Source organism: Pinus tabuliformis, chromosome 7 (genome assembly GCF_031772625.1).
Source record: "Pinus tabuliformis cultivar Carrire ecotype Pingquan chromosome 7, CPIR1, whole genome shotgun sequence".
Taxonomy (NCBI): domain Eukaryota; kingdom Viridiplantae; phylum Streptophyta; class Pinopsida; order Pinales; family Pinaceae; genus Pinus; species Pinus tabuliformis.
Window position 1 is genome coordinate 1,589,694,420 of NC_142293.1, and position 12,479 is coordinate 1,589,706,898.

Genomic DNA, 12,479 nt, shown 5'->3' on the forward strand with positions numbered 1-12,479 from the left:
CCTGCGTTGCAAAGCAGGTAGAACAAAGGCCACCTGCGCTGAGCGAGATGGGACAAGTGGCACACTGAGTCATTGCTCTGGAATCTTCCAAAAATGACACTTGGATCAGGGATTTCGCCTTGTAATGAGTCAGAGGCTCTGTTTCTCCAAGTGGAAGCAAGGTTCTCCAAGTGGACTCAAGAACTGAAGATCAACTGAAGAGAGAGAGGACACAAGGTAGCTACACATCAGTTGCAAGCTGACTCATCCTTTCTCAATTCATCTATATATTGAGCTCTCTCCTATGAGCTCAGGAGGCTGGAATTTTGTGCAAAGTAATGATATGCTGTTGGTTTCACTATAGAACTATTGGGTGATTGCTTGAAGGAGGTGAAGAGGAGAAATTCTTTCTGCTGGGAGGTGTTGCTGGATTGGGGCCTTCAATGGTCGTAACCTTCTCAGAACTTTACTTCTTCCATTAATAAAAGCTATTGAGGTTCTTCTATATGCACTTGTTTCAATGATGTATTGTGATAATTGTATATTTGATTTATGCTAATCCTTGAATCAGTTATGATTGCATGCTTCTTGTAGTTTCCTTCTTTGTTATTTTGCAGGATCTCATTGTAGCTGGGCCAGCAAAAGAGCAAGGAGCTGGGGAGCAAGCAGCAAAGAGAAGAGTTTGGATTCGACATTAAGCGCAAGGCAACGGTTAGTGCATTTCTTCATTCTCTCTTGCTTTCGTAAAGAAGTAAACCTTAAGTAGTTTTTTTTACAGTTGTTGCTAAGGTACTATCACCCTTAGAGTGGGATAGGGTCATCCGAATCGGATACTTTTCCCTACAACAAACTGGCGACTCCGCTGGGGATCGTATCTGTTTGATTGTTTGTAGTATTTTGCTATTCATTTCCTGAACAAAAGAGTACCAAATCGAAAAGCTTTTGACTATATCAAAAGCGAAGTAGAGGGCAGCTACTCTAGCTCATTTCTGAGCATGTTCATGATTTGAAGAGCTGATCTACAAGGATCCTTGTAAGCTCTTATTGATAGCTTTTCATCTTCCTTGTCATCCCTTAGTGTGTGCTTGACTCATAGCTTCTGATTTGAGCAAAAACTGTGAATTTTTGAGAAAATTGTGACCCGGAAACTGAGAAAACGTAACTTTCATTTTCCAAAGCAGGTAGTACACAGGCTACCTGCTTTGCAACGCAGGTCCCGAAAGGGCTACCTGCGCTGAGAGCCAGACTGGCTGTGCAGCACCTGCGTTGGCCCAATTTTGCCTTGTGCATTTGGGGTTTCCTCCCTTTTTCTTGCCTGTTTTCACTATAGATTTTGCAGCCAGTTACCAGTCTTGTACCTGTTCTGAAACCAACCTTACTTGCCATCATTCCGCCTCTGTTATATAACGAAATTGTACTTGTTCTTTTGTATTTCTTACATCATTTACAATTTCCCATAACGAAAGTGAACTAGTCTTGCTTTGGCCTCTTAGATCTGAACCTGTGTTAGGCATTTCGCTGGTCTAAAGAGTTAGCTTGTTTGCTATCCATAGCTGATTAGTCTTTTTACTTTCGTCATTATGGTTTGATTTCATGCATTTCCAGTGTTTAAACAAGTAAATCTTAAGGTGTCTTTTGATTTTGGACTAGCTTGTTTACTTTCGCTTGAAATCGAAATCAAAGTTATATAACAACTTTCTTTTTGTAATACATCAACATTAAGAAAGAGAAAAGAAAATACATGCATTGTGCATTTTGCATTTGACTGTTTTCATGCTGATTTAGGAAAAAATTGCATTAGTGTGTGCTCTATGATCTGTGTGAAAAGATTTGCCTTTCTTCTCCCTCAGTAGTTAAGATTTTCAAAGTTGAAAGATTGAAAAGTTTGCTTCTCATCTTAGACTGCATTCAGGAATTTGTTACATACATCTCGTGGTGATCCTTAAAGGCAAACTGCTAAACAAGATCAACATTAAAATAAATTCAATTTACATAACAACGCTTTGTAACATAACGCAAACACATAGAGGTCTAGGTAGAGACGTGTTCCGGCATCGTTAAACATAGTGACTGTCAATCTCTACGAAGGTGGGTGATTCCTCCTGAGAGTCGGTGGCACTAATACGGACTTGTGCTCCCACGTACCTTCGCGTATATATTGGGAGACCCCTATAGGAACAAAGCCTTTATCCATAGGAAGCCGTGTCGGCCGCCCTACTCATCGCGATGCAGTGAACACAGCATTCACGAAGATCGACCACCCGTACCGTAAAACGTATTCTGTGGTTTCGCGAAAAGTTTGGCACACCCTCTGCCTAGAACTCCAGAGAAGTTTCTTTTGGCCTTTTTCAAACTCTATAACTGAAAAAGTCCATCCGAGCATTTGTCACTTCGGGCTCGTTAAAACATCGAAGGAGACTAGAGTCATCTTTAGCTTTTTCTCGACTCTTAAAACATGAAAAAGCAAAGTTGTGTCTAAAGCGTCGTTAATAAAATTTATTTTAATCGGAACATAATCACCTGTTATTCCCACGTTGATCTTTCAGTTGAAAAGTATGGAGCCCACCAACCAAGGAAGTCACCTTGGTGGAAGTCCCAATCCCTTCTCCTCTTGGGGAGATGTTGGTGCGCCTCATATGGCCACATTGTCACTTCCAGGATTGACAATTGGCCTACCTGTATGGCTCTTTTCAACTAATGTAGTTCAGATCACCACTAATCCTGAGCAGTCGAATCAACAGTCAGACCATTCTAGAGCTACCCACCAGCCTTCCACTTCTTACAATTCTTCCTCTGATCCTTCATCTTCGCAAGGTAGAGCCGGCAAAAGTCAGCCTCCCATGGAGAAGAAGAAGAAAGAAAAGAAGCAGAAGGAGCCTAAGGCGAAGGCGACTGGGGGCAAGCAAAAGACATCTGACAAAAATCCACACACTGCACCGACCGGGCCTAAATCGCCATGTGTCATTTGTAAAGGGACCCACTTCCACCGTGATTGTCCTTGTATTCCCTGGATACTAAGGGACTCGTCCCCCAGGTTGCACAATCCGGTAGCATCAACCTCTGGTAGACATTTTGATTGCATTCCGTCAACTAGCGAGAGTGAAGGACAAAGAGGGAGACCAAGATCACCCTGCAGACTATGTGAAGGCGATCACGCCATCCACCGCTGTCCATTCTTAGATGAGGTGAAGAGAGTTTTGGAAGATCGTCCGGTTTCACCGTTACGACTTCCTCCTGGATACCAAAAACTCGTGCCAAGTCCCTCGATAGTTGAAAATCCAGCTGGTCCGATCAAGTGGTCAGCTGAAGTGTCGGTCATTGAGAACGAACCTACTGAATCCAGACCAGACGAAAGTCTAAAGGTCGAAATGGCAATTGACCCAGTTCTTCCTTCAGAGGTTTCATCCTCAAATGACACCGTCGTTGAAGATTCATCTTCAAATGACACCCTCACTGAAGAGAACAAGGATGACACCATCCAGATTCTTTTCATCAACACAGACTCTGATGAGCATCAGGGCAACGCGCCCATTCCTTTATCGCAGGAAGGAACATCGTCAGGGTCGTATCCGGCCGTGTATTCGGTCCCACCACCAAGCAACCTGGTTGTGTCCTTTGATTGGAATCAACTAGGCAGACCCCGGTTACCAGCCAATATCCCATTCAGAATCATCGTCCAAATCTACAGAATGGTGATGGCTGGAACTATCATTGATGAAGGGGCATCTGTGAGTATCCTTTCCTCTATTGCTTGGAAAGCACTGGGTTCCCCGGCGCTTTTACCTGAGATGAGAAATCTATCAGGTTTTGATAAAGGAACCAGTCTCCCGTTAGGGATTCTCCCCAATGTTCCCATTACATTGAAAGGGAAGACAGTTCATATGAACGTCATGGTCGTCCAGGGACCCTTGGTGTATAACTTACTCCTTGGACGAGACTATATATATTGCATGGAGGCGATATTGTCCTCACTCTTCAGAGTTATGTGTTTTCCGCACGAAGGAAGAATGGTCAAGCTCGTAGACCAACTTTCATTTCCAGGATCACGCATCGCAAATAGTCAAATACCATCCCTTAACGGTTTATTCACTCAAGGAATGCCTCCACCCCCGGTTCTACTTCCCGATGAATGCGAGTGATTCGGAAAGATGTAACTGGGACCCAGGGGGCATGCACCCTGGCCTGCCTTGGGCAGAGGAAACCTTGGGTATAAAGTTAATTTCCGCAGAAGAATGGGACTAGTCCGTACCCCGTCCGAAAGAAGGAAGAGAGGGTTGTTCTAGGATAAAGTTCTTTTGTCAAAGTTATGTGAGTGAGATAATCAGCTTCTCGCTCCCTTTGTCTAAAAAGTAGGCTCTCCTGAGGGAGGAGATCCATTTGTGGCGGCAAGTAGCCACCATCTTTGAAGGCAAGCCTCACCCATTAAAACATATGTTTTGAAGGATAAGTAGGGGCAACCTCCAAAGGAAGAGATGAAATTGCTGCAACAAGTAGTCACCATCCTTAACAACCTAATGATAGACATCGCCGAAAAGAGAGTTTAGTTTGCGGCAGTGAACAAAACCATTTTTCGGATAATAAGTAAGAGGCAAACCTCCCTCCGTAACGCCAATGTTTTATCTGTTGCGATCTTGCAAAAATCAAAAAGTGAACTGATGGGAAGACAAGTACCGTCGGCACCGAAAAATAGCAAGACGACAAGTAGAAAAACAGAGGTAGGACAGAGGAGGGGTAGCTTTGAAATTATACTTCATACCTGGGGGCATGCGAACCTTTTGGAGTGCAAGCACGGGACGACTATTTATTTTTTAAAATTATTAGGTCCTCCCTTTAAACCTGTAGGTCTAACCCGTTAAACTCGTAGGATTAGCCGTTTCCAGCTTGCATAAAGAAAGGATGTGGGGCAAAAGTCAAAACTTGCCAAATAGGAGCATAGCTTCGTGAGATAAAGCTCCTTAAAAAATAGCTATCTCACCTGAGGCGTTTCTTGTATTATGACTGGTATATTTGAGCAAGGTTTGGTCGCATTCAAGCTCGTTAAAAAATGAACTGCCCCTTAAGGTTTAGGGGGCATATGCCTCGTCTGCATTATTATGCTGGGGGCATCCATCATCCGAGCAGTTTTAGCACATAGTTCATGCTCATTAAAAAATAAACATAAGTTGTGAGCAATCTTCCCCCAGAGTTCAAGCTCACCCAGAAAAAATGAACTGGTAAATAACCTTGGTAAATGTAACCTTTGACAACCATATTAAAGCCCTTGGTCGTGTTCTTGTAGTCTCGCCTCCATCCGTTCATTTGGCCAATCGTTCATCTCCATATGTTTGTTTACCCATTTTGAGGAACAGCTGCGAAGAGTGATTTCACTTAGCCATCCTTGTGACACTGCCGTGATTGGAAAATTCCAACCTGTACCTGGAATCTGCTGCTATCCCTGTTTATCACTCGTTCCTCAAAAGACGAGTCTTCTTTGAGCTCTTTTCTCCTGACTCATAAAATATGAAAAGTTTGCTGAGTTTTGGCCTTCCAGCTCGTTAAATGACCGGAAGAGCTATCCCTCCTCTAGATTTTTATCTTTTTGGACCTGAGGGATTATTGCACAAAAAGATCGAGCGCTTGTTTTGTTCGGCTCGTTAAAGCAATCGAAAATTCATCCCTTCTGTATTGTTTTATACTTTTTTGGACTTAAGGGATTAGATGACGAAAAAGGAATTCTGGAGTTGACTTTATGTACCTTTTCAGACTCTCTAAAAATGAAAAGGACCGAGTTATCCTTGTCATTAGACTCGTTAAATTCATTAAATAGCGACAAACTTGTCTTTAGACGAGAACGAGTTTCCCTATCGCTAGGCTCGTTAAAACATAGCGATGGGCTTGCCCGAAGGGCAGGTTATAGAACAAGCATATGTTATCCTCCTCAAGCTTGATAAAAATAAAGAGGTACTGGTCAGCAATGACTGGGGAAAAATTGGGAGAACCTCACAGCTTTAATGGTAGCAAGTCGCTCTTGAACATGACACTTTGTCCTCCGTATCACATCGGGTTGGGTTGTTTCATTCACCGGTCTCATCACCATGGTCCTCGCCACGCCATCCACATTCAGGGTAATGCTACCAATCCATCACATCAGTGTCGTTATATGTTCAAGAGATGTTGTTCTGCAAAGAGTCAACCGTGTCCCATCCACTGCCATACATTGTCCTTCATCCATTTCATGACCGCCACCCTGAATCATACATCACAGTTTGTTTTCACCTCATCACAATCACTAGCTCCGTTCCGTGTCACTGATGTGGGATTCATTAAGGCCCTCCTGTGATGGATCGCTCCTTGTCGACATCAGCTCATTATCCAAGGAGTTGATCTAGGAACAACCCCTTCAGTACTTTGAAGCTTGCATGCCTCAATGGCAAGTTTCTCACTTCTAGCGACAGGTATACATAAATGACCTTCGACCAGAAGATTTTGCATGGTGGTCGACGCCAAGTCCTTTATTCCCGCCATGTGAATTGTACTGCCGTACCTTGAGGGTCATCATCCTTATCGGTGATTCCTCTCGCGCTTGTTAACGGTTTACATCATTGACCGGTAATCAAGCGATGTCTTTCCATGTTCGACTTCAAGAAATTCTCACATGGATCGACTTGTACATCGAGTGAAGATCGGAAGAGATTGAAGACCCCGGATCTAGTTTCATCCATCCGGGCTGCGATATATATTCATGATATAAAGACATTTGATATGTACATCATTGCAGCAGATGATCATCCTTCTCAAAGGATGATAATTTCAGCAAAGAATTATCAGTCTATCATCAGACGATCGTCTGTGCTATGTACCAAAATGAATTTATAAAGCTGAGCATGGGAATGCCCGCCTCAGCTAGATCATGAAAAAGAATGAAAAATAATGTATTTTATTGTATCTTATTACAGGACACTTCTCAGCAGATTGAATGAACTTCGGATCCTCCTAATAAAGCATTTCACCCGATAAACGACCTCATACTTTAGGGGGCATCTGTTATAGACAATTTTGTGCCTTACAGCATCAGGCATGAATTGTCCATAATCCAAGGGATCCAAAGTCCCTAAACATGATGTTCCTACCCCTAGAGGAACAAGGTCAGCAAACCAACAGCTCTCAGATCAGTTCTCCACCTGAAAACACTCAAAAACAAGCAATCCTGAAATCAAAGCAGGTGCTCCACTAGGCTTCTGCGCTGAAACTCAACTCCTCCATGGTGTACCTGCGTTGCAAAGAAGGTAGAACAAAGGCCACCTGCGCTGAGCGAGATGGGACAAGTGCCACACTGAGTCATTGCTCTGGAATCTTCCAAAAATGACACTTGGATCAGGGATTTCGCCTTGTGATGAGTCAGAGGCTCTGTTTCTCCAAGTGGAAGCAAGGTTCTCCAAGTGGACTCAAGAACTGAAGATCAACTGAAGAGAGAGAGGACACAAGGCAGCTACACATCAGTTGCAAGCTGACTCATCCTTTCTCAATTCATCTATATATTGAGCTCTCTCCTATGAGCTCAGGAGGCTGGAATTTTGTGCAAAGTAATGATATGCTGTTGGTTTCACTATAGAACTATTGGGTGATTGCTTGAAGGAGGTGAAGAGGAGAAATTCTTTCTGCTGGGAGGTGTTGCTGGATTGGGGCCTTCAATGGTCGTAACCTTCTCAGAACTTTACTTCTTCCATTAATAAAAGCTATTGAGGTTCTTCTATATGCACTTGTTTCAATGATGTATTGTGATAATTGTATATTTGATTTATGCTAATCCTTGAATCAGTTATGATTGCATGCTTCTTGTAGTTTCCTTCTTTGTTATTTTGCAGGATCTCATTGTAGCTGGGCCAGCAAAAGAGCAAGGAGCTGGGGAGCAAGCAGCAAAGAGAAGAGTTTGGATTCGACATTAAGCGCAAGGCAACGGTTAGTGCATTTCTTCATTCTCTCTTGCTTTCGTAAAGAAGTAAACCTTAAGTAGTTTTCTTTATAGTTGTTGCTGAGGTACTATCACCCTTAGAGTGGGATAGGGTCATCCGAATCGGATACTTTTCCCTACAACACTACTGAAAAGGTAAATTGCATTTAGTCAGGCTACTTCTAAAAAGAAATTAGAAGAAATCATCTTTTTGTACTTTTGAGTGTTTTTATGTTAAATTATTATGCTTGTGATTGTGCAGAGGTTTGGTGGTGAAGGAAGGTGGATTTTGTTGTTGCAGAGTTGGAGGAAGGTGTGGAGAGGTCCTAAGAAGCCCCTAGTACCCTTTGGAAATTTTCATAGTGGTCGGACTTCGAAAAATAACTCACAGGAAATTCTATAGGAGGCTGCAGGGGATCTACAGGAGGAGGTCGATAGCTATTTTTTAGAGTTTTGAAGGTGGAAAAATGATGGGAAAGGGGAATTGAAGGGTAGATGAAGGTGTTGAGGTGTCTAGTACTTTTCAAGGAAGATCATGGACGAGCGTGATGGTTGGATTTGTTCAAATGTCAAGAAAGCAACTTTATGGAAAAAACGAATAAATTAGGGGAGATTGGCGAAATGTTTTGAACGAGTTGGGAAATCTATGAGAAGTGAACTGGTGCTAGCTGTTTTATGGAGGGATGGTGAGCTGATATGTCCAACAAGAGATCTACACATTTACTTATCAAAACTGACCAAAGAAAGAACTACAAACAGAACTTTGTCTAGCTTGACCTAATTTCTGACCTATAAACAGAAAATGTTGAACAATACCCTATGAGCAGAAAAGCATGCGAGAGAAATATGGGAAAAGAACAGGAAATGATCTAAGAAAATGAATCTGAACCAATATCAACTTTCTCAGATCAAGTTATCACACTAGCAGTTGCATGGAAGAGCAAAAACTGTGTTTTTGGTGGCAACAGTAGTGCCTTGACCTCAAATCATAGTCCCAGGAAGGGAGAAAGGAGATCAAGGCCTATTGTTGGCCTTTTTGGATATTTTTCTGTCATTGCAACAACTTACTTAAGCAACTTGAAACGAAAAGAACTATACTAACCATCAAAAACAACCTAATCTAACAAAGTAAAATGAATCTATGCAGCAGAAATTAGCTCATGAATTGAAACAAAAGAAAATAAGTACATAGTAGAAGGTGTTGGGCAGCTTGGGTTGGGCCCTAACCTAAGAGCTTTAGCCCTCTGAAAGAGATTAGTGTTGGCTCAAAAGTTGTTTCATCTTCATTATCAAAAATAGCAGTTACATTACATAAACTGTTCTAAAAAGGAACTCGAAAATGAGCTAAACACAATGTTGCACAAAAGAGAAAAAATCTACTAATAACTGGCTAACCTATTGAAGCTCTAAGCCTCCTTATTTATACAAATGTGGAATTCCAACAATCCTCCTAAAATCAAGGAACTCAGCTTCCTAGAACTAAAGATAAACAACAGTCCTACTTTACTTGCTCGGTTGCCCCTTGGAATCATCAATGTGGACCTTTGTGCTCCGAGTTGCTGATGGAGGATTTGAGGGAAGGGGTAATAAATGAAGGAGACACTCCCCCTACAAATCCTCTTGCCTGTTTTCCTCTGTTTTGGGCTACCATTTGCTCATAAATTCCTTGACTTTGTCCAAAATTGTCCAAACAATCTGCATAAAACATTCATTAGACTAAATGGCAAAGTGATTAACCCAATTCACTCTATTAGAATAAACATATTCAAAAAAATGCAACAAACTAATGAGAATGGTGGATTAAGTCGAAATAAGAGGCATAATGAGCCCATATAGTTACCTATTTCTGGGGCTCATAGCCTGTCCACCAAAATTTTCGAGAACTTCATCTGTAAACAACGTATGGAATGGATCATGTACACATGCATCATTTAACTTCTGTATATCTACACAGATCCTGATATCACCTTTCGTTTTCTTCGTTGGACCACCATAGGACAGACCCATTCTAGTTCATCCACAGGCTCAATTATTCCTTCCGTGAGCATCTTATCGAGTTCTTGTCTTACCTTTTACTTGTATTTGGGATTCAACCGATATGGGTGCTTCTTAATCAGCTTCGAATCTGGTTTTAGGTTGACCTTCATCATACCCAAATCTCCTATTATCACTTTCAAGTCAGAGAACTTAGTTGGAAATAAATCCTGATACTCGTGTAATAATTCAGCAACCTTATCAATCGTGTATTCATCCCAATAGATGCCAATGTTCGTGAATTTTGGTTCCGCTTCTGAGCTAATATTTACCTATTTTGTGTGCAGCAATTGTGATATATTAGTGACCTTCGCATCAGGTCCAAAAACTTCGCATTGTCCCTTTGATTCAAGGATATTAATATTTTGTGGATTCTTATCGCCTTCTTCTGTAGTAACATTTTAATATTCCAAAGCATGTTGTAGCTACGTACTCCAGTCAGGTTGTATCCAAGTGATAGGCTCTATGGGTGTTTAGAAGATTGATGCTTTAATCTCCTGAAGAACTTCATCAATTCATTCGAACCCATCTTTGAAATTAAATTTCAGTAAAAAAATTTCCTTCATTTCATCCCAATCAGTAGTCACATGTCGCACATTTGTCTCTAAATACTAGTTCTTTGGGATAACATCTAGGGTATGAATAAAGATATGCACCCACTCTAGTTGAGGTACCTCACCCCATGCCTTAGTCCATCGAGCCAAATGTTCACGCAGATCATCCTTTCCTATGTACTTTTCAGTGACTCGATTGTTTGTGTAGCCAAATCTTAATCCCATCATTCTATGATATTCCTTCCAATCAACAAAATTATGCTTGTGCAGACCCCACCATCTTGGAGTCATAGCTCTCAATGCTAGATCTAAGTCTTGGAACTGATGTTCCTATGATACGTCCCTTTCAAGATGGTCAAGAAACATATTAATATCATACAATCCATCATAATAAGGTAACTTACGTACCTACGTAGATATACAATGTAGTGAGTTTGTAAGTCAATTACATCATAGCGTAGAGACCTCATGCAATCAATTCTCCTAGTTTTGTAACTCTTCATCCAAATCTGATTGGTATGAACTTTCCTTCTCCCAGCTAATCCTTCCATCCACAGTAGGATTGATCTAATATTCAATTCATGTATTTAACTTATATATGTGATCAATATCTTCATCTTCATAATAATCACGGTTTGGTTTTGTGTATCATGCACCTTCTACTAGATCCAATGGAACAATCACTCAAAGATCATTATTTTCAAATACCATGCTTCATTTCTTTAAGTTAATGATTGTGTTGATGTCAAAGGCCCAATCAATCTCGAGCAATGCTACGTATGGATTACTATCATATACTACCTCAATAGCTTCGAAATCTTCACTGCTCTTGCACCTAACAATATCTACAGGAATGTTGGGTGTGGAGCTTGATTATCTTTTGTATTCAAAGGTTTCAGCTGAATGTATGCCCCAGGAAGACTATACACCCCTCCAAGTAGGAGGGTGTGGGGGGGACTTGTTCCCCTTGCGAGGGTGCGGGAGCGCTAATCGTCCCTAGCTGAGGGGTCCAAGGGCTAGCGGTTCCCCAGTGGGGGGTTCGGGGGCAGCGCCCCCGAAGCTAAAAATAGATGTAAAATTGCCTTGTAAAAGTCTAGTAATTTCTAGTCAATATGGGTCGTTCATTAGGCGGATGATCTAACGGTAGAGGTTATGTTTAGTTTAGGGTTTTTTTCCCTAGAAGGCAACCCCTCAATACATATGATGGAATTGTATTGCGTCTAGGTAGATGTGTATTCTGAGTGAGGAAGAGAGAGGAGATTGAGAGAGAAGAGGAAGTTACAACGAATCTGTTGTAGGTTGTATCTCTTTAGTTTGCTGGATAATTAAATAAAATAAGGACTGGCTGTTTCTCCATGGACATAGCCCAAACTGGGTGAACCACGTATATCTGTGTCTCTCTTGTTTTATGTGTTTTCTATGTTTATATTTATGCAATATTCTATGTGTTCCATTGCTCCGTAATATATATAATTTTCTAACAAGGTACTCCGTGTAAGTGACCCATTGAAGTTGTCTTTTGTTGATTCAACATACGTAGTTGAATTGGAAACCACTGCATCTTAGGCTTCCCCATACATTAGCATCAGAGTCCAAGTCTAAGATTACCTGTTCCATTTCAAAATCACCAATCTGTGTTGTCATTCACATCTCCCTACTAGTTCTCTTCTTACTTCGGTTCACCTTATTGACTGCACCTTGTTATGGTAACAGCTTATCCTTGTTGGCGCAGTTATCTATCAGTTCTTATTATCCTTCGACTACCTTCTGATCATGTAGTAACTTCTTACAAGTCTGTGTAAATTATTTTAACATCGTGGGATCTGAATCTTGCATTATAGTAACTTATTCAAGTTTCTCCTTTCGTGGGGCTGGTGGAATCTGATTTTGAGATGTAGAAGCACTTGGATCCATAAAAACTTCTCTTGCCTCCATGAACGTCACTTTTTCTCTATGTAGATCAAATCCAACATTCTTCTGAC